The sequence below is a fragment of the Petaurus breviceps genome, unplaced genomic scaffold, assembly GCF_028583685.1.
Source record: "Petaurus breviceps papuanus isolate PSGF00001 unplaced genomic scaffold, PetGlider_PUasm1.0 90730, whole genome shotgun sequence".
NCBI lineage: Eukaryota > Metazoa > Chordata > Mammalia > Diprotodontia > Petauridae > Petaurus > Petaurus breviceps.
The window spans coordinates 10,188,165-10,214,517 of NW_027187324.1; the positions used below are offsets into that span (position 1 = coordinate 10,188,165).

At 38.0% G+C, this 26,353-nt stretch overlaps 1 protein-coding gene across 4 annotated transcripts in view; it reads right to left on the reverse strand.

Annotated features, from left to right (window-relative positions):
* Positions 1–25,560, reverse strand: part of KLF12 (KLF transcription factor 12) — a 582,818-nt gene extending 557,258 nt beyond the window's left edge. Inside the window, exon 1 of one of the 4 annotated variants that reach the window (XM_069066794.1) lies at positions 25,262–25,560. The gene's annotated coding sequence lies outside the window, so the exon portion shown is untranslated. The other 3 variants (XM_069066796.1, XM_069066793.1, XM_069066795.1) reach the window with 3 other exon arrangements.
* Between the last annotated feature and the right edge of the window lie 793 nt (positions 25,561–26,353).

The window sequence follows — 26,353 nt, forward strand, 5'->3', positions numbered from 1 at the left end:
AAACTTTACAAAGCCTATCCAGAAAAACTGCCTCCCCCATTTGTATTAATGGAGTTAATCTTAGGGGTCCAAGACTGAGATTTTTCTATTTGCCCCTATTAAGCTTTTTATTTTAAGTTTATGTCAATGGACAAGTCATTATAATAGAGATGGAAGAGTAATTATTTTCCACATAAGTTTCCAATTTAAGGGCTTCAAGAGAAGGAAATATGTACCACATCTTGAGTCTCAGTGCTAAATATATAAAATGACAGGAACACAACATAAGGCAGAATTCTCATGACATAACATCAGAGCAGTATTTACTTAAAATTCCCACTCACTGCCTCTACCCCAGCTCACTCTGTGGGCTGGGTGGATCCAGTTAGCAATCTCACAGGCTTCTGTTTACAGGTCTGATTACAAGCACCCTTGCCCCTTACCTCATGGCATTGGTTCAATCCAACACATGCGCTTGTGCACTCTCTCCCTCCCTCCCTCCATAAACACACACACACACACACACACACACACACACACATACACACCCCTATGTATATAAATATACACACAGATATGTGTATATATATTTATATGTATACATACATCTTTTTCTCTTTGTCTCTCTCACTTTGTGTGTATGTGTCTCTCTTTCCATGCACACATAAACAATACATGTATAAATATACACACAGGTATGTATAGGCATATATATTTATGTGTGTACATGTTTTTCTCTTTTTCTCTCTGACTGTGTGTGCGTGTCTCTGTCTGTCTCTCTCTCTCACACACACACACACACACACACACACACACCACACAATAGGAAAAAGACATCCATTCTGCCCAGTCACATGAAGCAAAGAGAATGCAACAGGGATGAGAGTAGAGAGGGTTGATGGGAAAAGTAGCAGCAGCAAGCTTGTTAGAGGGGAAGTGTCTTCTGGGCTGAGAAGAGTCGGGGCTAGAGACCACCTGGTTACAGTTTATCCTCTATTACTTGTGTAAGGAGCCAGAAGGGCCATCAAACCTCCCAACTAAAGGGAATGAAACAGGATGACCAACCTCGAAGATCAGGCTTAGGAAAAAAGTATTTAAAAGTAGAAGGAATAGGAAGAAGTAAGAATAACAAGGGAAACCTGAAACAAATTTCTGTATCTACAAGAAAAAGGCAGTAAGACAAAAAGTCCACTAGAGAACGTCTAAGAATAAGCCTAGCTCCCAAGGAGATACTGTTATGAAACAGTAAGATTCATAAAGAAATAAAAAATGAGTAAAAATTTTAAAATTAAAATTGAACATTGAGCAAGTATTACACTATTAAGGAAAATGAACACAAAAATCCCCAATAATAAAGACAATTCTGAAAACGACCCAGAAGTCATGGAATAACAGCAAAAAAAATTTTTCAAGTACGATATGAAGATGGAAATTAAGTTGAAAATCAGCATTGTCAAGGCATAATTAATTAAGACAAACAGGAGTAAACAACCTGTTAACAAATTATTTTCCTCCAATCTTTTAATCTGCTAAAAATTTGATAAAGGTGGCAGCAATTCCTTTATCGAAGTCCCCAGTAAAAATGCTAAATAGTAAAAGGACACACATACAGATCCCTTGGACACTGCACTGAATACCTTCTAAGATGTAAATGAAGCATTAATAATTTCTCTTTGAATCCAGACATTTAAGTTCCAGTCCATCTAACTGTATTATCAACTAGCCCACATCTCTGTTTTCCCCCAAAAAAAAAAAAAAATACCACACTATAACTTTATTAAATTTCACTCAATCTAGATAAACTATATCTATAGCACTCTTCTGACTTACCAGTTTAGTAACTATAAAAAAAAGTGGACTAACTTATCTATTGAGAGACTTCATTGGATGCATTTTATTCTATTAATATCAAATTTTTTCTTAAAAGCAACAAAAATCCTACATTTGTTCTTTTTTTCTTTATAAAAACACATTTTATTCTTTTCCATTCAACTGCTCTTCTCAGCTTCATCTTCTTAAATGCCTTTGCCACTTACCTACATAACTCAGCAGCTTTCTACAGAGGAAGTAGAGTAAACCATAAGCATTCTACCATGATTACAAATAACAAATAATTCTAAAAATGTCATTAGATCTGTTCCATTTCATATGTGTTTGTTGCCCTCAATCTAGTTAATACTAGAAATTCCTGTGGAATAGCTTGGCATAGCTAGATGTCACCCCAAGCTAGCCCGTGGTTTTAATTCCTCTTCAACCACTTTTTGCTGCTTTGTGAAGTGATATGGATTATAATATTCTGCCCACCTATTTTGTAACAAAGCTTGTACTATAAACTGGTCTCCCCTGACTACCATGGCTATGCTAATCTCTCTTTTTAACAAGGAGATTAAGCTTTGCTGGCTAAAGATTCTGAGATACTTTCAGTTGCTTTGTGTTGGCAACTCTTGCCTTATTTAAACTTTCCTAGGTGGGGCTGAGTCAGGAAGGGGAAAAAGCAGTAGTCACTGAATTTAGTATTAACTTTACTTATTATTCCATTTCTAAGTCAGACCCTACAGCCCAGATAGCATATGGGATAGAATATGGCAAGGCAAGGGAATCTTGGGTTCCAGTCCTGTCTCTGGCACATACTACTTAGTTGACCTTGGGTAGGCTCTCCGTGCCCCAGGCAAGTCTGATCACATGACAAATTACACATGAACTCAGTTAAATAAGTGGCTTAGGAAAAGGAACAGCTACGTTAATAGTTCAACTCTCTGAACCCAACCAACCCTGCTGCCAAAGCTGCCATCCAGAATAGTCATGTAAGGCAAATAAATGCCCCAGGAAGGGCTAAGGGAGACCTCAATCATTTCTTAATATGCTTAAAGTGAATTTGTTTAATCAAATTACTTTTCAACTAACATCAGAGATCCCAAAGAGGGAATGGTAGTTTTGATGCAGGGTAGGGGGCTGGAAAGGAGAAAGGTAATTCTGAAGCACAGACACTGGGTAGGATGTGGGTAGAAAAAGAAGGCAAGCCTTCACTGGACATCATAGTTGGAGAACTTACGGCAATCAGAAAGCAACATGAGAACACGTTATTCTTTAGGAATACAAAAGAAAGATACAGAAAAGAATGTTTCTCAGAGGTTAAACTCCTAGAATTCAAGGCCTGCCCCTTTGCCATGACCCACTTCATTTCCTGTTCCTAGAATGCTTTTGCCCCATAGTCACCTATTTCATCTTTCAAAGTCAAGACAAATATCGCCTCTTCTATGAAACCTACTCTTACAGTTTTCTCATATGTAAAATGAGGGGGGTTCAGACCAGATGCTTCTAAAGTCCTTTCTAGCTCTAAATGTATAATCCTAAAATTTTTATTTCTTCAAACATTATAGTGTACTTTGTACTTTCCCTATGTCCTATTACTCACCACAGTTATTATGTATTTGTTTATGTAAACTCCTCTCCACTAGTCCTAAATTCTATGAAGATTGTGGTCTATCTTGTGACATAGGGGTAAAGGGTCTGTGTGTTTTCTAATGATTGTACTTAGTGAATAATGATACTTAGTAAATGATTGCTGAATAAGTGACTGATTGAGTCAACTTAGTGTGCCCCATGAGTGGAAGACTTTGACTATTGTACCTTGAGATGACTGTTCTTTGTTCAAAACTTTGTGGCCACTATGGTGGAAACTATGTGGCCATTTTAATGATAAGTCATTGTGAATGCTGTGTTTTGATATTCTGTGATAAGTTGTAACACTGTGAATGCTGTATCTTGATATTCTGTGAATGTTTTACTTTGATTTGTTATGGAATAGAGTGTTCACTATACTGTATAATCAGAACCTTAAAAGCAGTTCACAGTAGCATTCTTCTGGAAAGCTGCTCATGCATGGCATTACAGATATTCTACTCATACTGAATTCCCTCACTCTGCCTTTCTACCGACTGTTCAGATTTTGTACTTCCTTCAAGAATCTGGTCCTCTTAATTCCTAAATCGCTTATTGTTCATATAATTAATTTAGCAAGTAATCATTTACTTAGCAGCACGTGACATTTTTTCAATTGTCTTTTAAATGTTATTTTATTTTTTCTACTTATTTAACATTCCAAATGTCCCAATTATAGTGTAAATTCCTTATGAGCAAAAAATTTCTTCTGCCTTATTTGCTGTAGGTCACACAGAGTATTGGCACATAGCAAATACTAGAAATAGTTACAGTTTTAATTTCTGAATTTACTTACTTTGAATTTACCTACTACCTTCAGTAGGTAAAAAATAGACCTCTATTTCTCCAGTCTCCAAGTCTATGTCCTAACCACATCTGAGAAACTCCCCTCCTCTCCTTCCTTCTCCATTCTTCACCTGCACAGGAAGTAGCCTCAGTGATGGACTGAACAGGATCCTGAGAGGTTGAAAATGGAGGGACTTGGCTAATATGTTCAACTAACAGAAGGCATATACACAGGGGTATTTGAAGTTGTATGCAATTTACAGGGAATACTGATCCCTTATTGAAGACATATGCCTTGTGTAAGAATAAGGAAAGGATAGGAAGGATTCATTATTAGTGGAAAATAAACTACTACAGGATAGAGACTTATCACTTAAACTAAATTGGGAGTATTTGTTATTCATCACCAACAACCACCACCACCACCACTACCACCAAATAATCTGCTCATTTCTCCTCCTCTGGCTCCACACCACAGAAAAGTCTGTTCTTCACAAGTCTGTTTCATTTCCAAGATATTAATGGAAAGAAACTTTCTATCTTCTCCTCTGATTTCAATGTCAGAAACATGGCTCACTTCTACTTTGGGCAAAGACCCCACTAAGCCATAATCAGTCAAAACATTTTGTCTGCAGGGTATCTTCTGAAGGTCCTTAGAGAATACTGCTTTACTGCCAGAACAATGCTCATGGTTCTTCTCGGTAACCCAAGGATCATGGAAGCAAAGCATTGATGCCAGGAGCATCTCTGATTCCACAGGGAAGTATCCATATATTAATCCTAGCACTTCTTCACACAAAGCTATAGAAGTTTTATGGCACTTTCATCTCCAATGCAAAACAAAATTAAAAAAAAAAGATTATCTAATAATGTGGTGTAGTAGAAGAAGCAGTGGATTGAATATCAGAGAATCTGGGTTGTATCCCATCTTCAGCCACTACATGTGACCATGCTGTTTTTAAGCCTCAGTTTCCTCTTCTACATTAGAAGCAGTTAGGTAGGTAGTACTGGGCCTGGAATCAGGAAAACCTGAGTTCAAATGTGGCTTCTGACCCTTATTAGCTATATAATCCTGAACAAGTCAACCAACCTGTTTGCCTCAGTTTCCTCAACAGTCAAATGGGGATAATAAGAATACCTACTTCCCAGACTTCTTGGGAGGATCAAATGAGATTTCTTTTCCTATTAAATGAGATAGCTGAATTAGTTCATTTAGAGACTATTATAGTTTTTAATTTACTTTTTTTCACAAGTTTTCTTGAAAAAGATTTCATTTCCAAGATATATAATGAATTGATTCAAATGTATACAAGCAAGAATTATTCCCCAATTTATACATGGTCAAAGAATATGGAAGGCAGTCCTCAAGGGAAGAAATCCAAGCTAACTATAGAGATATGAAGAAATGTTCCAAAGCATCAACAATTAGAGAAATACATATTAAAGCAATTCTGAGGTTCCACTTCACACTAATCAGACTGGCAAAGTTGGAAAAGAAAAAAACAGAAAATCAGCAAATATTGGATTGACAAGTTTGAAATCTGTTTTGCTTTAACATATATTTTTGTCACAAGCGTTGGGGTTTTTTTCTGTGTGTCTTAAGGTGTGAGAGGTGAAAGCCAAAAAAAGAAAAAATGCTCAATTAAAACTACAAAATTTACTTTTAGAAAAGGAGGAGGAAAGTGAATCTGTGGTTATACTATCATAAGGGAATTCCTCCACCCAGAGCTCCTTTCAGCAATGTGGATTAGCAACTATTAAGAAATGTATTGTCTGAGAGAATCAGAATTGCCTGGAGCACTGAGGGATTAGGAGACTTGCCCAGGGTCATACTGACAGTAAGTGTGAGGGACAGAATTTGAATCCAGGTCTCCCTGACTTAGAGGTTGACTCTATCCACTACACCATATTGACTCTCAGTATCTAAAATTATGTGATCCTATTATTCCAACAGTAAATAATACTTCACTAGGCATTCTAGGTCTATATTCCAATTAAATTGACATTTTATATACTATCATATATCCTAATCTATAGGGTCCTAGATTTAGAGCTAGAAAGGACCGTAGAGATCATATAGTCCAACTCCCTCATTTTAAAGTTGTCTTGAGATATGAGGACATGGGGCAATATATAATTATATGAAGAAAAGATAGGATTTGAACACAAACTCTCCTACTCAAAATTGAGTATTCCTCCATACCACATACAATGGCACAGTTCTATGCAGACAGTAGACATTCAAATAATTTATCAATTTAAGTATAATTATATATTAATTAAATATAATCTATTTAATTAATATAATTAAATATCATAAATATTGATTTGGTTCTGGGACTTGCTGACCTCATTTACTGGACTCATTTTACATTCACTTCTACTCATTTCCTTTACTAGATTTCTTGAAATCTGTTAAAAATACCAGAAGGTATGCCCATGTAAAAATTTTTACTCTTCTATTTTGTTTCAAGATATTGATGACATCACAGTGATGAAACCTTTTGTTGAGTAAGTGGTAATTCCAAGGTAATTTGTGGGCTTTTTGGCATGTGGTTTTTTTTTTTACCCTTTTAGAAATCATTGAAGAGTATCTTTTAAATTAGAGCTGAAAAATTTAGAGTGTAAGAAAATAAGCATTCTTGCTCTCCTCCAACCACCATCTTATCTGGGTTATAATCAGGATTTATAAACTATTTCTGTTTAAGATTAAGGATTTATCATGTTGGTCAGTTGAAAGATGATGATGAACCAAAAGAGAAATCTATAGTGGGTTATGCAATAGTTACTACCCGTATGCAGTCAACACACACACACACACACACACACACACACACACACACACACAAACACACACACCCCTCTGTTGTTTAACTTCCACTAAAGCACCTTCAATAATACACAGTTCCCAGATATGCCATGGCCAGGTCACAGAGAAATTATAAGGTACAAAAGATCAATGGCAAAGAAGAGAATGCTGGGCACTTCTACCATACTACATTCTAAGGTCATATCTTGAACAAGTTTGACTACTTCATCATGCAGTTTCTTTTTCAAATACTGGTCTTGTCATTTCCTTTTTAAAAATCATTCAAAGGGGTGAACTGTTTTTGAACAAACTTGATACATTAATAACAGTACCAAGCTATCTATTAGACTGTAAGCTCTATGAGGCTGTCTCATGTAAACTCTGTATCTTTCTCCAATTGATGGGAAACTTCACCACATAATAAGTTCTTAATAAATGTCTGTTAAACAAATTAGTGACAACTGCATTTTAAGTTTGCTTGGTGGTTTAATTCATCTTTTTGAAACAAAATGATAGTAACTGGAAGTTTCCAAGTGTATAGCTGTTTTATGCCTTTAATCGATGTTATTATTCATTTTCATTTTTGAAATGGATAGAGCTTACAGAAATATATGATTGCTCTAAGTGGGGGTAAATAAGTCATAGAACCAGCAATAAAGAAAGATGTTGTACAACACTTTGGTTTGAAAGAGCAGAAGAAAAACTAGCATTTATTTCTTCTATCTACTGGCACCTTCCTTCCTGCCTACAAACACACCCATCTCTCCCATATCACCTTTCTCCCACAGTTGTAAGAATGAGATGAAATAATATTTGGAAAGCCCTTTGTAAACCTTAAAGCACTATGTAAATGCTATTATTGTTTTTAAACCCTCATTAGGTCCAACTGTGCCAATCAGCTATAGTCCTATATTTCTCCTCCCCTTTTCCAACTAAACTCCCCAACAAAGTCATCCATGATTGATGCCTCCACTATCCCTCTTCTTACTTGCTTCTAAACCCCCTGCATGAACACACCCTTTCCAGATATTCTATGCCATGAGGCTTCCAATCTCATCAAAAATGCTGCTGCTCTCTCCAAAGTTACCTATGATCTCTTATTTGACAAATCAAATGACCTCTTCTTGACCCTTATTCTTCCTGACCTCTCTGCAGCATCTCCTACTGTTGAACATCTTCTCCTTATGGATACTCATGCCTCCCTGGGTTCTGTGACTCTACTTTCTCTTAGTTCTCCTCGTGCCTATATGATCCCTCCTTCTTAGTCTCCTATCATTCACAAACTCTTAAGTGTCTCTCAAGGTTCTGTCCTTGGTCCTTTCTTCATACCCTCCCACTTGGTGATCTCCAGTGGTTCAATTATCATCTCTATGAATCTGACTCCTAGAGTCCAAACCCTGTCTCTCTCACCAACTGCCTGTTAGACATTTCAAAATGGATATCCTACAGGTACTTCAAAATCAGCATGCCCAAGACAGAACTCATTATCTTTACCCTCGAAGACCTCAGCTTCTGAAGTTTCCTTTACTATCAAGGGAATCAGCATCCTTCCTATTTGCCAGCTTTGAAACCTGAGTTTCATTCCTGACATCTCTCCCTCACCTACCCTATACATCCATTCAGTTATCAAGTATGGTCAATTGTACATCTACAACTCTTGTATACATCATCTTCTCCCCACTCACACAACCATCACCCTATTTCAGTACTTCCTAACCTACCTGAACTACTGTAATAACCTTATAATTGTTCTCTCTGCCTAAATTTTCTCTCCACTCCAATCATTCTCCAATCAACTGCCAAAGTAATTTTAATAAAACACAATTCTTCTGACCACATTACTTGCTCAGTAAACTCCAGTGGCTGCCCATTACCTTCAAGATCAAAACTATAGTCCTAGCAATGAATAGAGCACCGGCCCTGGAGTCAGGAAGATGAGTTCAAATCTTAACTTAACACAAAACTAGCCATGTGACCTTGGGCAAGTCACTTGACCCCAATTGCCCTGCCCTCCCCCCTCCAAAAAAAAAAACAAAACAAAACTACAGTCCTTTGTTTGCCATTTAAAGCTTGTCATGACCTGGCTTCTTTTTATCTTTCCAGTTTACATTCTACTCCCCTCTACCCATGCTACAATTCATCTACACTGGTCTACTTACTGTTCCTCTGCCAGGACACTTCTTGTTTCTCTGTGTTTCTATACTGGTTACTCCTCATGACTTGAATACTCTCCCTTGCATCAGCCAACTCTTTAGAATCCCTGATTTCAAGACTTAGCCTAAATGCCCCTTTTCCATTCCTCTCTCCCATCTACCATACCCCACCCCCAGTGCCATTGCCTCTAAAGCTACCTTCCATCTCTTCTGTTTTTTATCTCATATGTTCTGATTTTTTTATATGAATATATATACATATGTTATATATGTGTGTAGATATACATATCTATAATTTTATAGAAAGAGAATCAGAAACAGAGAGAAAGAGAGAGAATCCTGCCCATTCGAATATAAGCCCCTTGTGTGAAAAGTCTATTTTTTTATTTTTGGTAGTTTGGGGGGGCAAGAAGGGTCATGATATTTCCAGAGTTTTAGCACAGTGCCTGGCATCTCAGTGCTCAATAAAAAGCTTGCTGATTGATTAAATAGGCAAAATCTAAGCTGTCTGCTAAATATAGTGAGCAACTAGGGATGACTGATTTAATTCTAGGAAAAGAAAGTAACAACACAAAATAGTCATGAAAGTGGTAATATTTAGGCATATATTCCTCAGACCATCTTTTGTGATTGCTATTTTTACAACCATAATCTCTACATTATGGCTTTCTCTTTTTTTTTTTGAGGGTAGTGGGGAAATGACAGATTTAATATGGGGAAGAGACAAGACTTTAGATGCATCTCGGCCTTTTTTATTCATTCAATTCTAAATAATCTGATTTTAAGATTAAATATAGATTGAGTCAAATTGGCTCCAATGGTTTTTCTCAACACTGATTATTAATTTGGAAATTTCTGAAAAATAGAATTTTTCTACAACATTGACTATAAAAGGGTATGACTAGAATAGACAGAGCTACTTTTTTAGGGATTCTTAAATGATTTCATCTTCAGAGATGACTGAACCCATCCTACTCAGTGTTTACAGAAATCTCTTTGAAAAGAAAGGCATTTGAACTGTAGACCTATCATATATGGTTCTCTGACCATGTAGTTTTGCAATTTACCTTGGTTTTAGCTGAGTTGGTGTGAGGACACTGAATGAAAGTGAACTGGCTGACAATCAAGATAAGGGTGAAATGAATGAAAATGTAATGGAAATGCAAAATGGTGTGGAAACACTAAGGGTACAGGTCTGCTTTATTTTATGAAATAGATGAGTTCCTGGACACTGTCTACAAAGTGAATTTCTATACAATGAATATTATTTTCCCACTGACTGTAGCTCTGAGGAGGAGAAAAGGCCATTAGAAATAATAAAACCATAGGTAAGACTACAGCAAATCTTTTAAAAGTACAGGTTTAAAGGAAAAACAATTTTCTCTTAAAATCAATAGTACTCAGAATAAGTTGTAAAATTTGAATGGAAAGTAGGTTATTTCTGTTTCACACAATAGCTTAAAGGTCTAGGAGAAAAATTAATAATTAACTGAAGAGAACAAACTAGACTAAAAAGTCACTGAGCCTCTATTAAATCCTTTCCTCGGCTTTCTACCAGAGAACACTGGATCCTCTCAGCTTGCACAGTTCTTTCCCCAGGGTTCACTAAGTTCTCCCAGATCTGCAATTACTTCTAGACTCTCAAGCACAAACTGCATCTACTAACCCTATTACTTAAGAGAGAGACAGACACCTCTCTCCTCAAAAAAACACTTCTTCCACCTGTAACTGCCACATCGGACTACAAACTTCATTGCCAAATTGCTACATCATGGAGTTAGAACCTGACTTAGCCACCAATTTGTTCAGGGAAAGTCAAGTTAATTACTTTATCATCCACAGGAATAAATCTTCTTATGGAAAGTACTTTGAAAGCTATATATAACTTTGTAAACTGTCACTAGAAGACACTGTATGAATAAAGGTGGGCAATACTAGCTTGTAGTATGTTCAGAACACAATAAACTCTCAAACAAAAGTTTTTGCTATATTAAGGGGTTTCCATCTTCTTAATATCTAAAATAAGTTGAAAAGCTTCTATTTTCCACATTTGTAACTTCATAGCAGTAAAAATAGTACTTGTTACATGAACTATCCTTGGTTTACATGACTATTAAATGCTCTTGCTGCCAGATTAATCTTTCCAAAGGACAGTTCTCTGATCACATTACACCAAACCCCTCCCTCTCTCCATAAGAAAACCTTCAATAGCTCCCTACTACCCAAAAAATAAAATCCAAACTTTTGGTCTGGCATTCAGAGCATAGTATTCAAGGTCATTCACAACCTGGCTCCAATTTCACTTCCAAGTTTCATCTTACACTGTTCTATTTTCCTTGCCAAATCCTGTCTTTTACACCTTTGTGCCCTCCCTTATTTAAGCTATTGCCAATGTCTCATATGCCCTGTCTCCCGTCTCTGCCAGTGGAAATTCTTCTATCCTTCAGTCTCTGTTCCTTCATCTGTAAAATGAAGAAAATAAATCTATCATCCCATGACTCTAAATCAAAAGGATTCTCCTAATCGCCAAGGTAGACAGGACTCTACATTTCTGTGAATTTTCAGAGTAATTTGTTTTTTGATGCATGTTGACATTCTGACTTTTTTATTCATTTGGGTACATGCCTTCTCTCTCTTTCTCCTTCCTGGATTATAAACTCCATGAAGTTGGAAATCACATTTTATTCATCTTTTGTTATCCTACTCACCATCCTTAGCACCAAACCTAAATAGTATGGTAGACCATGGGCTCAAATAAATATCTGAAAAATGGAACTGTATTGCCCACTCAGAACAAAAGATTTATTCTTTACTCTCCTTTACTGTCCTTTTCAGAAACAAGTCTCTTAAACTTGACATATGCTAGTAATAATGAATTTGTGATTAATTCTATTTTTTATAAACTTCATCCTAAAAAATTCCTTAACCTAGATAAATGAATAACTTATACACAGACATGCATATATGTATGTATGCATATGTGGCCATATTTCTTAGATTTCATATTCTGCAATTAAAGCTGAAATTTCTATCATTAAAGTTAAGTGTCAGATACCCATTGGCAATAAGAAAGGATTTCATTAAATGTTCTCCTATAGATGGTTTCTCTTTCATTAAATTATTGTTTTGCTTTTATACCTTCATTAGCACTCATTTATCATGTGTCTTTTATGTACAAAGCAATGTGTGAGATGAGGAAGATACAAAGATAAAAACAAAACAGATCCTGCCCTAAAGAAGCTTATAGTCTACTGGGGGTAGGGAAGACAGAAGATGCAGACGAGTAAGTATGAGAAAATTTGAGGAAATGCAATAGCATTAATCAGTTAGCACTTATTAAACATCCAGTATGTGCCGAGAAAAGTTTCAATTAGGAATTGACACCTGAGCTTAGTTAGCCTTGAAGAGAGCTAGGGAGTAATCAGAAGTACAGATGAGAGATGTGGTACTCTAGGCACGGGGGAAAGACAATGAAAAGGCCTGCAGATTCAAGATGGAATGACTTAAGAAACATGCAACAGTCTGCTGGGCTAGAATGATGAGTGCACAAAGGAGGAATGATGTGAAATAATTCTGAAAAGCAGGTGGGAGGCATTTTATGAAGGACTTTAAATGACAGGTCAAGGAGTTTATAATCTATCCTCGAGTCAAGTGTGAGCCAGTGAAAACTTCTGATCATTCAGTTAGACCTGAATTCGTAGATTATTAATTTGGCAACTGTGTACAGTCTGAATGTTAGTAGAATTATCCTAGAAGCAGGAAACCAATCAGGTGAGTACTGTAACAGTGTAGGCAAGAGGTAATAAGGGTCTGAACAAGGGTGATGCCTGTAAAACAGAGAATAATGCAAAAGACTTTTAAAGATAACATTAACAAGATGTGGCAAGAGACTGGATATAGTTACTGAGGAAGAGAAAAGAGTAAAGGATTAACTCTGAATCTGGGTGACTACAAGGTTGGTGGTATCCTCAACAAAAATAAGGTTTGGAAAATGGATGAGTTTAGGAAGAAAGATAATGAGTTTCCTTTTGAATGCATTAAGATTGGGATTTACGATGATAAATTATAAAACAAAAGCCATTCTCCACTAAATGTTTTCACAAGGTATGAAAGGTTTTTAAAATAAGAACTATTAACAATTGATAACCATATGGAAGACTGCTCTAAATCACTAATAATAAAATGAACGCAAAGCAAAACAAACATGAGGTTTCACTTCACACCCAGAAAATTGCCAAAGATGACAAAATAAAGAAATAATTAATGTGGAAGGAAAGGCACACTAATGCATTGTTGGTGGAACTGTGAACTAGTATAATAAGCAACTTGGAATGATGAAAATAAAATGTTCATATGCTCTGACACTAGGATTCTGCTGCTAAATATACAGCCCAGAGGGATCATTTATAAAAAGACTGCTATACATCAAAACATTTATAGCAGCACTTTTTGTGGTAACAAAGGATTGTAAACAACTATCACTTATAGTACTTGAATGTAATGAAAAATTACTATAATCTATGATAAACACGATTAATCCGAAGAAGCCTTGGAAAAACTGATATGAACTGATATAAAGTGAAGTAAGTGAAGCCAGGGGGAAAAATATTGACCATTTCTACTACAATGTAAATAAAGCAACCACCACAAAACAACCTAAAACGAATGTTGTAAAACTACAAAGAACAAGTTTCACCTCAAAGAAGATTTAAGAGACATCCCTCACTCTGTTACTGAGGGGGAGGGAGGGAGAGCAAAAAGGAATGGAGGGAGAAAGATAAGGGAGGATGGGAGGAAGGAAGAAAAGAAGGAAATGGAAGGAAGGAAAAGAAGAACAAAGAGAGGGAGGGAGGGAGCAAAGAAGGAAGGAAGGAGACACTTGTTAAGTGTCTACTATGTACAAATATCTCATCTGATCCTCACAACAAGCCTGGGAGGTAGGTGTTGCTATTATCCTCATTTTATAATTCAGGAAACTGAGGCAGACTGAGATTAAGTACCTTGCCCATGGCCACACATCTAGTTAGTGTCTGAGGCTGAATTTGAACTCCTGGTCTTCCTGACTCAATGCCCAGCATCCACTGAGCTACCTCAATAAGAGTGGTTATAAGGGTAGAAAATTATATGTAATCCCTTATTTTTCAATGTATTTTTCAATTTTCATTTTGCTGGAGTTTTTTCACTCTTTGAAAAAAAAGTATTTATTATAAGGGACGGTTTTCAGGGAGAGGAGAGAGTGAAGGGCTATAAAAGACAGAAGAAAAAAAATCTCTTTTTAAAAAAAGATTGAGATATAAAAAGGATATCTGGTTACAGATGTACAACAGACAATTGGCTGATAATGTGGGACCAGAATTTAGGAGATGAAGACTGTATATGAAGACATCTCAGTGAACGGCACAGACATGATCATTGAACCCAGACCAAAGGGAGAGTGTATATGGAGAGCAGGAAATACACAACAGAGTTCGGGGAGGAAAATGAGTGAAAACGACCATAGGCTCATAGACCTAGATCTCTATGAGCTAGAGTAGCTAGGGGCTCAGTGAAGAGACTGCTAACCTGAGGTCAGGAAGACTCATCTTCCTGAGTTCAAATCTAGCCTCAGACACTAGATATGTGACCCTGGCCAAGCCACTCAGTTTCCTCATCTGTAAAATGAGCTTGAGAAGGAAATGGCAAACCTTTCCAGTATCTTTGCCAAGAAAACCACAAATGGAATCACAAAGAAAAGGGCATGACTAAACAACTACAGAGCTAGGAAGTGCATTTTATGCAACACCCTCATTTCACAGTTGAGACATCTGAGGCCCAAAAAGGTTTGTTCAGTGACTTCATCAAGGTCACACAAGCAGTTCCAGAGAAAAGACTTTAATCTGGGTCCCCAGACTCCACATCCTATTATCTCCCAGCCAAGGAGATTAAGAAGAAGCAATAAAAAGAAGAAGGAAGAGGGCCGAGGCAAAACAATGCTGCAATAGTCAAGGGAGGAGAAACCATCTAAGAGAGGAAGGGGACCAGCTTCAAAAACTGCACAGAGGTCAAGAAGGATGAGGACTAATAAAAGTAGTTCTCACCACGCATGCTTATATTCCCTACTCCTGGGGAGGCTGAGGCTGTTGGATCCTTTGAACTTGGGAGCTCTGAGCTAATACAGAGTTAAGCCAAATTAAGTGTCCTCACTAACTCTATCACCAATATGGCTAGCTTCCAAGGGCAGGGGGACACCAGGTAGTCTGACACAGGATGAACTGGAACAGGTCAAAGATGGAGAATGTCAAGGCTATTGTACAAAAAATACTAGGGATTGGGCATGTGAATAGCCATTGTCCTTCTAGTCTGGGCAAGACAGGGAGTCCCAATCTCAATCAAATAATTCTATGAATAAGTGGTAAATATCCCCCCCAAAAAAAATAAAAGAAATTAAGTACTCATCTTACTTCATGGTTTAAGTAACTAAGAGAAGCTTTATAACCTCAGAAAGTGAAATTTCAGGTTGGACTAGAAGGTACTGAATACTGAAAGGGAAATGAGGAAATGGTAGCAATAAGTTAGGAAGAAGGGATGATTTAGAAGAAAAGATGATAAGCTCTGTTCTAAACATAGTGGAGGAATCAGAGAAGGCTTTACAGACTAGGTGTTATTTAGTAGAAGTTGTACAGCTATGGGACATCCAGTTGGATATATCCCATACATACCTGGTAATTTGGGATTCAGATTCAGCAGAGGGACTTACTGGGTGTGTGTAGAAGTCTGTAAGAGGCAAGGAGGGGTATGATAGCTTGCTGTTGTTGCTGCTGCTACTGTTTAGTTTTCAGTCCTATCTGACTCTTCATGACCCATGGACAATATCAGTCCAATACTGTCCATGGGGTTTTCTTGGCAAAGATACTGGAGTGGTTTGCCATTTCCTTCTCAAGTGATTGCTTGAGGGGATGGCAAAGTGAAGTGAAGGTTCTTTTTGGGTTTTTTTGAAGACAATAGATAGAAATCTGGGCATGTTTATAGGCAGCAGGAAAAGAGCCACTGCATTCAATCAATTCAATTACTGCCTAGTACATGTGCTAGGTATAGGTACTAGGCAACAAGAGAAAATGAAAATTAGTCCCTGTCCTCAAGGTACTTACGCTCTAATGGTGGAAAACAAATAAATACAAAATATATATATATATAAAGTGGGAAGGTTTTGGAAAGGCCTCAAGCAGGAGATGAGACTTGAGTTGAGCCTTGAATGAGGGCAAGAATTCTCCGAGGCAGAGGCCAAGAGGCCATGCATCCCAGGCAAGAAGAATATCCTGTATAAAGGCACCAAATAGAGAAGCAAGAATTCTACATATTAGGAACAACAATAATACTATTTGGGATGGAATGTGTAGGGTGTGAAAGAGAACAATGTAATAAACCCAGAAAGGTTGACCAAAAGCAGACCATGAAAGGCTTTAAAAACCACCTAGAGAGGAGCTTTTATTTTATCCTAGAGGCAAGAAGCCACTGGGGCTTCTTAAGCAGATAAGCATTGTGGTCAGACTTATGCTTTAGAAATATCTATTTGGCTTCTAGGGTTAGACTAAAGAGGGGAGAGCTTGGATGAAGTCTGACCTCTTAGGAAGCTATTACAATAGTCTAGGCAAGATGTGATCAGGGTCTGAGAAAAAGTGGTAACCTTATGACAACAAATGTGAGATATTCCACAGAGGCAAAATTAACAAGGCTTGGCAACTGATTGGACATATGGAGTACTGGACACAGAAGAGTAAAATGGGACTCTGAGGCTGCAAAGCTCAGCAACTGGAGAGACACTGGAGTACCTAATGGAAATAAGAAAGTTGGGAAGAAGGGATGATTTAGAAGAAAAGATGATAAGCTCTGTTTTAAACATAGTGGAGGAATCAAAGAAGGCTTTACAGACAAGGTGATATTTAGTAGAAGTTTTACAGCTATGGGACATCCAGTTGGATATATCCAATAAATATCTCATAATTTGGGATTCGAATTCAGCAGAGAGACTGACTGTGTGTGTGTGTGTGTGTGTGCGTGTGTGTGTGTATGTTAGAGAGAGAGAGAGAGAGAGAGACGTACATGTAGACTATTGCTGGACCCATAGGAATTGATGAGATCATCAAGAAAGAGTCTATAAAAAAAGTAGAGAAAAGGGTACAGGATAGAGCTCTTGGGTTAACCCATACACAGAGGATAGGGCATGGAGTTTAAAATCAATCAGACAGGTAGAAGAAGTAGGAGAAACAGAGGTACAGAAATCCAGACAATGATGGTCCACCATGTAAAATGCTATAGACTGGTCAAAAAGCAAGAGGGATAAGAAAAGGCCATTGGATTTGGCAATTAAGAGATCACTGAAAACCTTGGAAAGAGTAATTTCAGTAGAATGATAAGGTCAGAAGACAGACTGCAAAGGGTTGAGTAATGACTGAAAGCAGAGGAAGTAGAGAGAATACATGTAGACAGCTTGATATATGATGGCTGCTGAAGAGAATGGTAAGATCAAGGGAAAATTTAAGGATGAGGGAGATCAGGGCATGTTTGTAAGCAATAGGGAAGGTGTTAGTGAAAAAGGAGAGACTGAAAATTAAGTAGAGAGAGGGGATGACTGATAGAACAAGTTGCCAGGGAGACACAATGAAATAATATCAAATAATGAGGTTTGAGTTTACAAGATCTTTCTCTGAGAAAGTGGGAGGTAGGGGAGAATAAACATAATAGTTTAATTAATGTAAAATTTTAAAATAAAACTTCTACTAGATATCACCTTGTCTATGAAGCTTTCCCTGATTCCTCCATCCAAAAGATGACCTCCATCTTCCTCTTCTGAATTTCTACTACACTTTCTTGATAACTCTTGTTTCATCACTTGGCCTTACATCTGAATCAAAGACAAATCTTTTCTACTAAACCATAAATTTCTTAAGATCAGAAATTACAGAATCACAGAATGTGAGATTTAAAAAGAACCTCAGAATCCAGCAGTCCAACCTCTCTGTGGTATAGATGAGAAAACTCAGATCTAGAAAGATTAGCCAATATCCTACAGGAAGGGAGTGTCAGGACCAGGGCTCAAACCCAGCTCTCCTCTCTTGATTAGTGTTGGATTTTGGTTTTTGTTTTATTTTTTTTCACTGCACCATACTGATTTAATCATCTTTGTAAACTCCAGATAATTCAGCAGTGTCTTGCATACATGTGGTATATGTCTATCTGTCAAACGACTAAATGCATTTATAGAGAAATAAGATCTATTATCCTATTAAGATAAAAGAATCATGGATCTAGAAATGGAAAGGACCTGAGAAGCAATCTAGTTCAACTCTCTCATTATACTGATGAGGAAATTGAGGCCCCCTGAAGATAAGTGACTTGCCTGTGGACACAGTGGGGTTTAAAATGACAGAGGTAGGATCTGAACCCAGATCCTGTGACTCCAGAAAAAGGGTTCATATTAGTGTTATTAAATAACAGAGGAGCCAGTCTATACACCAGGTGTGATAGCTCAATCCCAACTTAACTTTGTAGCAGTTATTTTCTAAAATATTTTTTCCAAGGTAATATGTAGAATTATGCTTATTTCTCTATTGATCCATAATGAAAAATTAAATGTTGACGGCCTAAACTTGGCAGAAATTACTTTCTCAATTGATAAAAGAAAAAGGGAATGGGAAATGGCAGGCAAGAGATTGAAAGGGAACAGAAAAAAAGGGTTATAGTCTGTATTTTGTTTATGCTCAGAATTTAGGTTTATAGCTTAAGTACCAAGAATTCCAAGAGAAGGACCAGACTTCTTCTATAGCCCCAGATCAAACAACAGTCATTTCTGACACATTTGAAGATACACTAGAAAGCCCCCAAAGTCCTATGTACCCTACAATGCATATGAGGTATGAAGGAAAGAAATCTAGAGTGGGAGGAAACAATGAAAGGCTGAAGGAACAAGTCCTTACTAGACTCCCCATCATTCCAGTCAGTGGCAGGACTGTGGCTACTCAATTTAACTTTCTGTCTACCCATAACAAGGGCATAGTGTTTAAGAAAGCCTCTGCTGCCAATGAAGTTTCTGTTTCAAATGGAGGAAGGCAGGGAAGTAGTAGGGGAAATTATAAAGAAACTTTTTCCTTGAGCTTTTCAAATATATATGTAGAGGAAAATACCTAGGAAGAGAAAGGCAAAACTTAATCTATATGATCTTGGCCAAACTTAATGGGCTGAGAGGTCATTGATACATAGTATATGTTCCACTGGGCTATGTTTCACTTTCACAAATGTTAATGGTATTATGTGAAACACAACCATTTTTTCACAGATAATTTACATAAATTGCAATCAGACTCGCCATTATCTATATAAATTGTTGATGTTTATTAATGCCTTCCAAATTATTACAAGGGACAGAATGAACTATTCGTCTGTATTTTTATTGTTGTTATTGTTGAGTCAGTTTTTCAATTGGGTCTGAATCTTTATGAGCCTTTTTGGAGTTTTCTTGGCAAAGATGCTGGAGTAGTTTGCCATTTCCTTCTCCAGCTCATTTTACAGATGAGAAAACTGAGGCAGGCAAGGTAAAGTGACTTGCCCAGGGTCATATAGCTAATGTATCCAAGGCCAGATTTGAACTCTGGGAGATGAGTCTTCCTGACTCCAAGCCCAGCCCTCTATCCACTGCACCACCTATTACCATTAATATCATTATTATCAAATTCCTTTTTTCCTAAGAAGTTCAGATACTTTATAAAAATGATTTTCTACCCTATCCATTGCACTACCTACTACCATTATTGTTATTATTATTATTATTATTATTATTATTAAATCCCTTTTTTCCCCAAGAATTTCAGAAACTTAACAAGAATGGTTTTGTAAACCTTATAAGAACTACACAGAAACTACAGTACAGAGACTTCCAAGATCACAGAACAAGTAATTAGTGACACAAAAATGGAATCCATGACCTCTGAAAGCCAAAAGAGTTTTCTACCCACTCTAGAACATTCTTTCTTCCTAAGGACAGTATGTATGTTCAGGAGGAGAGGCTGAGTACGGCCTTAACTTTTCTTAGAGGAAATCTAAAGAAGAGTGTCCTTGGGAGTCACCTGGTGATGAAATTGGAAAAGGTTTTTTGGGTCATTATTTTAAATATTATTTGTTCAAGATTATTTGTCCTAGGTTGTGTGTGTATGTGTATGTGTTTGTTTCATCTCTAAGTGAATGCCAATGATACTGTCAATAGATTCTTTTGCAATAGAGGTAAGAAGTTTATGGCTTTCTTTTTGCTCCTAAATATAGTTAATAAGAGGCAGGATTGGCATGCTGATTAGAGATCCAGTCTTAAAAGAAAAAAGATCTGGGTTCGATTCCCATCTCTGACAGAGAGGTTTCATCTGGTATTCTAGGCAACTCTATAAACTCTTAAGGTTCCACCTTCACTGGCAAGAGGGAGTTTCCTCATCTTTGTACTCTATACAAATAAAATAACACTTAGTCTTTATCCACTAAGTAGAGATCCAAAGATAAAGAATAAGCCAATCCCTACTCTCAAGGAACTTACATTCTAAGGAAATACTAGAATGTTCTTTTCTGAGGATCAGACAGCCTACTTCGGTGAGCCCCGGTATAGAGCAACAAAGGATGCTGCCCCAGGTCTCTTCCAAAATTCTCATCTTCTCTCTGTTCTGCAACTGCGCTGTATCCTCTAGTAGAAAGTAGGAACTTTCAATATCTCTATGTAACAGAAAAACTACAGTACTTATGTGGCTACTATTAAACCTCTTACCGCTTCAAAATCTACTCTGAGGTTATTACAAAAAGGTAAAAATTGTCCATTTTTTAAAAAGAAAACTACTTTAAGATAGGCTTACCTAAAACAGAATGCTTTGGTATGACTTACCCTATAATCTATTGACAGACCAAAACAAATTTTTAAGCAGGGACATGACTCAAGTCAACCACTTTTATGACAATAGACACCAAACACTGAAAAATCCTTTTGTAATATAATTACTGAAAATATATACAGAAAGTAACCATTTAATCACACAGCCTGGGTCCTTTACCACAAGAATTCAGAAGTTGGGATCAGATGGGGTGCGGCTGCTCTTAAACACAAAAAACTCTGGTGAACTAAAACAAGACCACTCTTTGGAAAGGTTTACAATCTAGAATGCATCCTCCCCCTCCGGCTGACAAAGCCTAAATTTGTTGACCTTCAGGGCAGAGTGCAAGGCCCATCTGTTTACTCAGTATTTTGCCTGAGGGAGGGGTAGCTGTGGTAGATGAGTTAAGGCTGTGGTTATGGGGTGTTGCCAACAATTTGGTCTAAATTATTATTTTGTTCTTATAAATGTAGAAGAAGCTTAAAGTTCTGTATACTCATGTGGGAAAAAGGAATAGGCTTTAAAAAGAAAAAACAGATAAACATTAGGTTTAAGATAAACTGATACATGCAAATTTTCCATTTAGAATCCCAAAATTTTGTGAAAAGTTAAATGACAAAAACACTTTTCCTCTAACCAGCTTCAGAATGCCCACCTGGTTTTTTGAAAAATATGGACAAAACGTGGTTTACTTAAAGACAAAAAAGATTGGGTTGCAAATCTTTAATAAAACTTTTGCATGATTTTTATTCCCTATGAACAAACTATAACTTTGAGAAAGCTCACTTATGAAACACTGTAATCCTCTCCGTATCAGGGGACCATAATCTCTTTTTGTGTCACAGACCCCTTTGGCAGTCTGGCAAAGCTTATGGACCCTTCTCAGAAGGTTGTTTTTAAATGCATAAAATAAAATACATAGGATTACAAGGTTAACTGATTATGCCAAAAATAGTTATCAAATTTTTTAAAATATATAAATAAAAAACAGTATCACAGAGACTTCAGATTAAGAACCCCTCTTGTTGATGGAGCTGCCCCACTGTCTATTCTGAACTATCAAACCATGCTGGAAAGAAACCATTCTGAACTAGGTATAAAGTTAACTCTGTTAAATTTTTATTAAAAAAAAAAAATAAGGAATACAAATAGCTTAGACATCTCAATTTTACTGATTGCTTTTTTTCTCATCAACATAAATATAAAACTACAAACTCACTACTTTATCTAGTAGAGAAAACAGGATCTTCCTAAGTTCAACTATTTAACAGTATCATCTCACTGGGTTAGATTACACACAGTACTCTAGACTGACTGACTAACATTGGCCTGGGTTAAAATTTCCTCAGTACAGGCCTAGAAGCCTGGGCACTGTAAGTTGTCTTTACTAAGATAATACAATCCTCTATTTTTAAGGGAGATTTCTTTTATTATTGTGATGGCAGACTGCTTTATGAGGTAACATCTGAAATTCACTTTTCAAACTGTTAAAGAGCATATATGCTTTTGTCATAAGACTGAAAAAAAACCCCTCAGGAATACATATTTTTAAATCTGCCGGATAACTATTGATATTATTTCCCTGATGCTTGGAGAAAGTGTCAAGACTACTGATTTGTTTTTCCCTCAGCCTAGGGAAAGTCAGTGTGTGTATTTGGGTTTGCAGTCCTTCCCCGTTCTGTACACATACACACTGCAGCTGTAGTAAACAACCACTAGCCAAGAGTTGAGAAGGTCAAGGTCTTCAAATGCTGTACCAATACCAGTTTTCTCCTAAATGATATTTAATTTCTTAGAAAGGAAATTTTTCAGGAACCATTAACACAATCATTTTCATTTTTAGAAAGTAATAGGAATCTTACCTAAACAAAGTTTAGCTGACTTGTTTGCTTTTAAAATGTGCTGTCAAGTGAGTATCAGAGAATCATAACTATATTTAATGATATGATTTTAACTATTACAATCATTACATTTTCAAAGTATCAAGTTATGTGCAAGTACATTTTCACAATGATAGTTGTTAGAAGCTGAAAAAAAGAAATCATTCACTTGATTTATTGCAAATATTGCCAATACTTTTGTGACCAAATCAATCCATCCCCAATTCATATAAAGCTAAATATACTCACTTTGCCATGCCTGTTGTCAAGAATGACCAGCTTGCAGCAATAAAGAGATAACTTAGGTAGATGAAATGTTTGTCCTTCAACATCCTATTCCTAACTCTCTGAGAGCTTCTTAATTTCAAAGCCTAAAAATATCTCACTCTACTTTAACCAATTTCTGTGGGGTTTAAAAAATGTAAACACCATGTGAAGGAGGTTTGCAAATGCCACTCACCACTGCGTTTTTGTTTGGTTTGGGTTTTTTTAAGTCACTGTTATTAAATGCCAATTCTAAGAAGCATTCCTCACTCCATGGAATACACCCACTCTTTAAAAGTGACCACTCCTATCACAAGCTCCTGCACCACTCAGCCTGCCATAAGCCACCAAATTCATATCTTACCATTGACTTATCTAAACAACTCCGTCCTCCAGTAAGAAAAGGGGATGGAACAGTCTAGGTGGATTTACAGAATGACGTCCATTTGATTGGCACATGTCTACAGAAGCAACTAGATGCACATGCACATAGATGTAAATAGAGCTGTTCATCTCCTTGGTGTGAGGGTAAAGCTGATAGAATATTAAAGCTGATGTAAAAGAAACTATCTCACCACTTTGCAGAGAATTCTATTAGCAGAATTGTTTTAAACCATCTATACAGAATGGTACCTTAACAGTCTGCACAATTAGGGAGAATGACAAAACCAACCACACAAACTGTTTATCCAGATTACACATTCCGGTGTACTAATACTTCTAACTCAACACAAGTCAGCTTTTATCAACTGAATTAAATAAAGCTATTATTATTAAAGTATGCAGAACTCAAAAAGCCCAGGGTGAGAGGGGCTGGGAAGGCTGCAGGGCTTATAACAAAGGAATTGGTACTTTTAAATGCATTGAACCTTAAATGTAGTGCTGAGTGTACCCCACCCTTCTCCCCAAAGATAAAAGTTTGCAAAGTTCTAATAGTCAGTTCTGCACCGAACAAAGGCGGAATTGATTCTTCTCATATAATAGTGTTTAACATTCACACAAACTAATGTCAGGGAGGTCAATACTCAGTCGTCACTTTACTGCAAGCTTATAAGGCAAGAAGTGGTTCCCAAACTGGTTCTCAGGGCTTTTTCACGACTGGGTCGAAATGCAAAGTTCTCCCTTGTCAACTCTATGGAGGTCCACCTTAATTGAAAATAACAGCCACAGGCCAGCCCCCGGCCACTTCTATGAACTATGCACTGTTGCAAGTGACAGTTACACATCATTACTACCAGAGACAATAATGAATGTAGCACTAGGACCACTATTAATGCCAGCAGTGTCATCTCCACCTTAACCCCTTACCCTCCAAAACCCTCTGAAAAACACACAGACATAAACCTAATTTTGGTATATACACATTTTTAAAAAAGGTTTCCGAGGGGAAACTTGTTCAGCCAGACCCCCAAATTCAGAACTGATGTTTTATTTTTAATCCATGGCAACTGTCAGACAAACGTTGTAAACCAAACAATTCCACTCTGGGTAGAAAAACATTTGCTTAATACACGTTACTTGATAAGTTTTGCGGGAGTGAAAAAAAAAAAACCCAAACGTTCTTCTTTCTTCTCCGCGAATCTGACCAAAGCTACTTGCTTTGCAATCGCATCCCCCTCGCCCTCTCCCCCTCCCGTTTCCCAACAACACTTTCCCCTTTTAAGAAGGCAGACCAACCAAAATGATTTAACTTGAGCAGATGACAGAAGGAAAATAAAACATGTTAAGAGAATACGGTCTGATTTGGGATGGCAAAAAAAAAAAGGTTTGTTTATTTTGATAAGAAACGGAATCGGCACAGACCTGAGCAGAAGCTGCAGAGCAGGAGAAATTGTTTTCTTTCCCTTATACAGTCCCCCTCTCTCTCTCTCTCTCTCTCTCTCCCTCTTTCGCTCCCTTTCTCATACACACACATACACACAGTGTCACACATACACACTCACACACGCACACACATACACACACGCACGCACACACACACATACAGAGTCTCTCTCAGCTGCTCTATGCAGTTCTCAGGAAATGAATGGGGGGCAACACAGAGAACTGTTGTACTTGCAAATGACTTACCCGGATCACATGATGTGCTAAATGTAGGGTGGGCCGGTGGGTGGAGGCTTCCGAAACAAGAGCGGACACAATATAGCGTGGGGAGTCTTACCAGGCCCGCATCAAATTACATTGGGGCCCAGCCGAGGGGGGTTTGCAAGACGGCGCTTCTCCTACCCTTGCTGCACTGAGCTCAGGAAACCGGAGAGGCCAAAGGAGGAGGGGTGGAGGGGGCTGAAAGAACCAAACCCCCAAACAAAAGAGCTCCCGTTCCTCCAACCCAGAAACAAAGCAAAGCCAATGCAGGCGAGTCCTGGGGTGGGGTTTGGGGGCGGGGGAGGTAGGATGGGAGGGGTTCAATCAGCAGGCGCTAAGTCGCTTTATTGCCATAAAATGTGTCCCCCAAACCGCTCCACCAGAGGATTAGGAGGAGGGATCTGTATGTGATGGTTAAAATCCCCTGTGGGAAATGAACCCCTCCCCATCCTCAGAGGTAGAAGGAAACACCCACAGCTCAGCGCTACGTCTTGCTGCTTTCTGCGGGCGAGGTGCTGGGGCTGGGTTGGGCAGGGCTGGGCAGGGCAGGGCTGGGCTAGGCTAGGCAAAGCCAAGCTAGGAGAGGCTGGGGGCGGGGGTGGGGGGGAGCGCTTGCTGCTGTTTCCAGCTCTCTCCACCCTGCCTCCTTCTTGCGCCCCAGTCTCGCAGCATCAGTTCCTTTTCACCTGCAGCCCCTCGCATCCGCGGGGAAACCGAAATGTATGCGTATGTATTTTTAAACGGGTGTCAGTTCTAAACAGTCGCTAGGAGGAGACCCATGGTGTTCCCGGGGATAAAAAAAAAAAGAAAAAGAAAAGCAGCAGCTACCTCCATCCCACCCCCACGGGCTCCTCGCGCCAACGGAAGACTTTCGCTGAGCCAGGAGAAAGTCTCCTCTTTTGTGTCAGATGGCACCAGACCGCGGTTATTACAAGAATTTGGGAAGGGACAAATAAAGCTGCGAGCTGTAGCATTCCGCCTGAGAGTGGGGGCTCCGGAGGAGAGGAGCGGAGCTGGGTGGGGTGGGATGGGGTGGAGCAGGGTGGAGCTGGCTGGGGGAGGGAGTTAAGCCGGCTC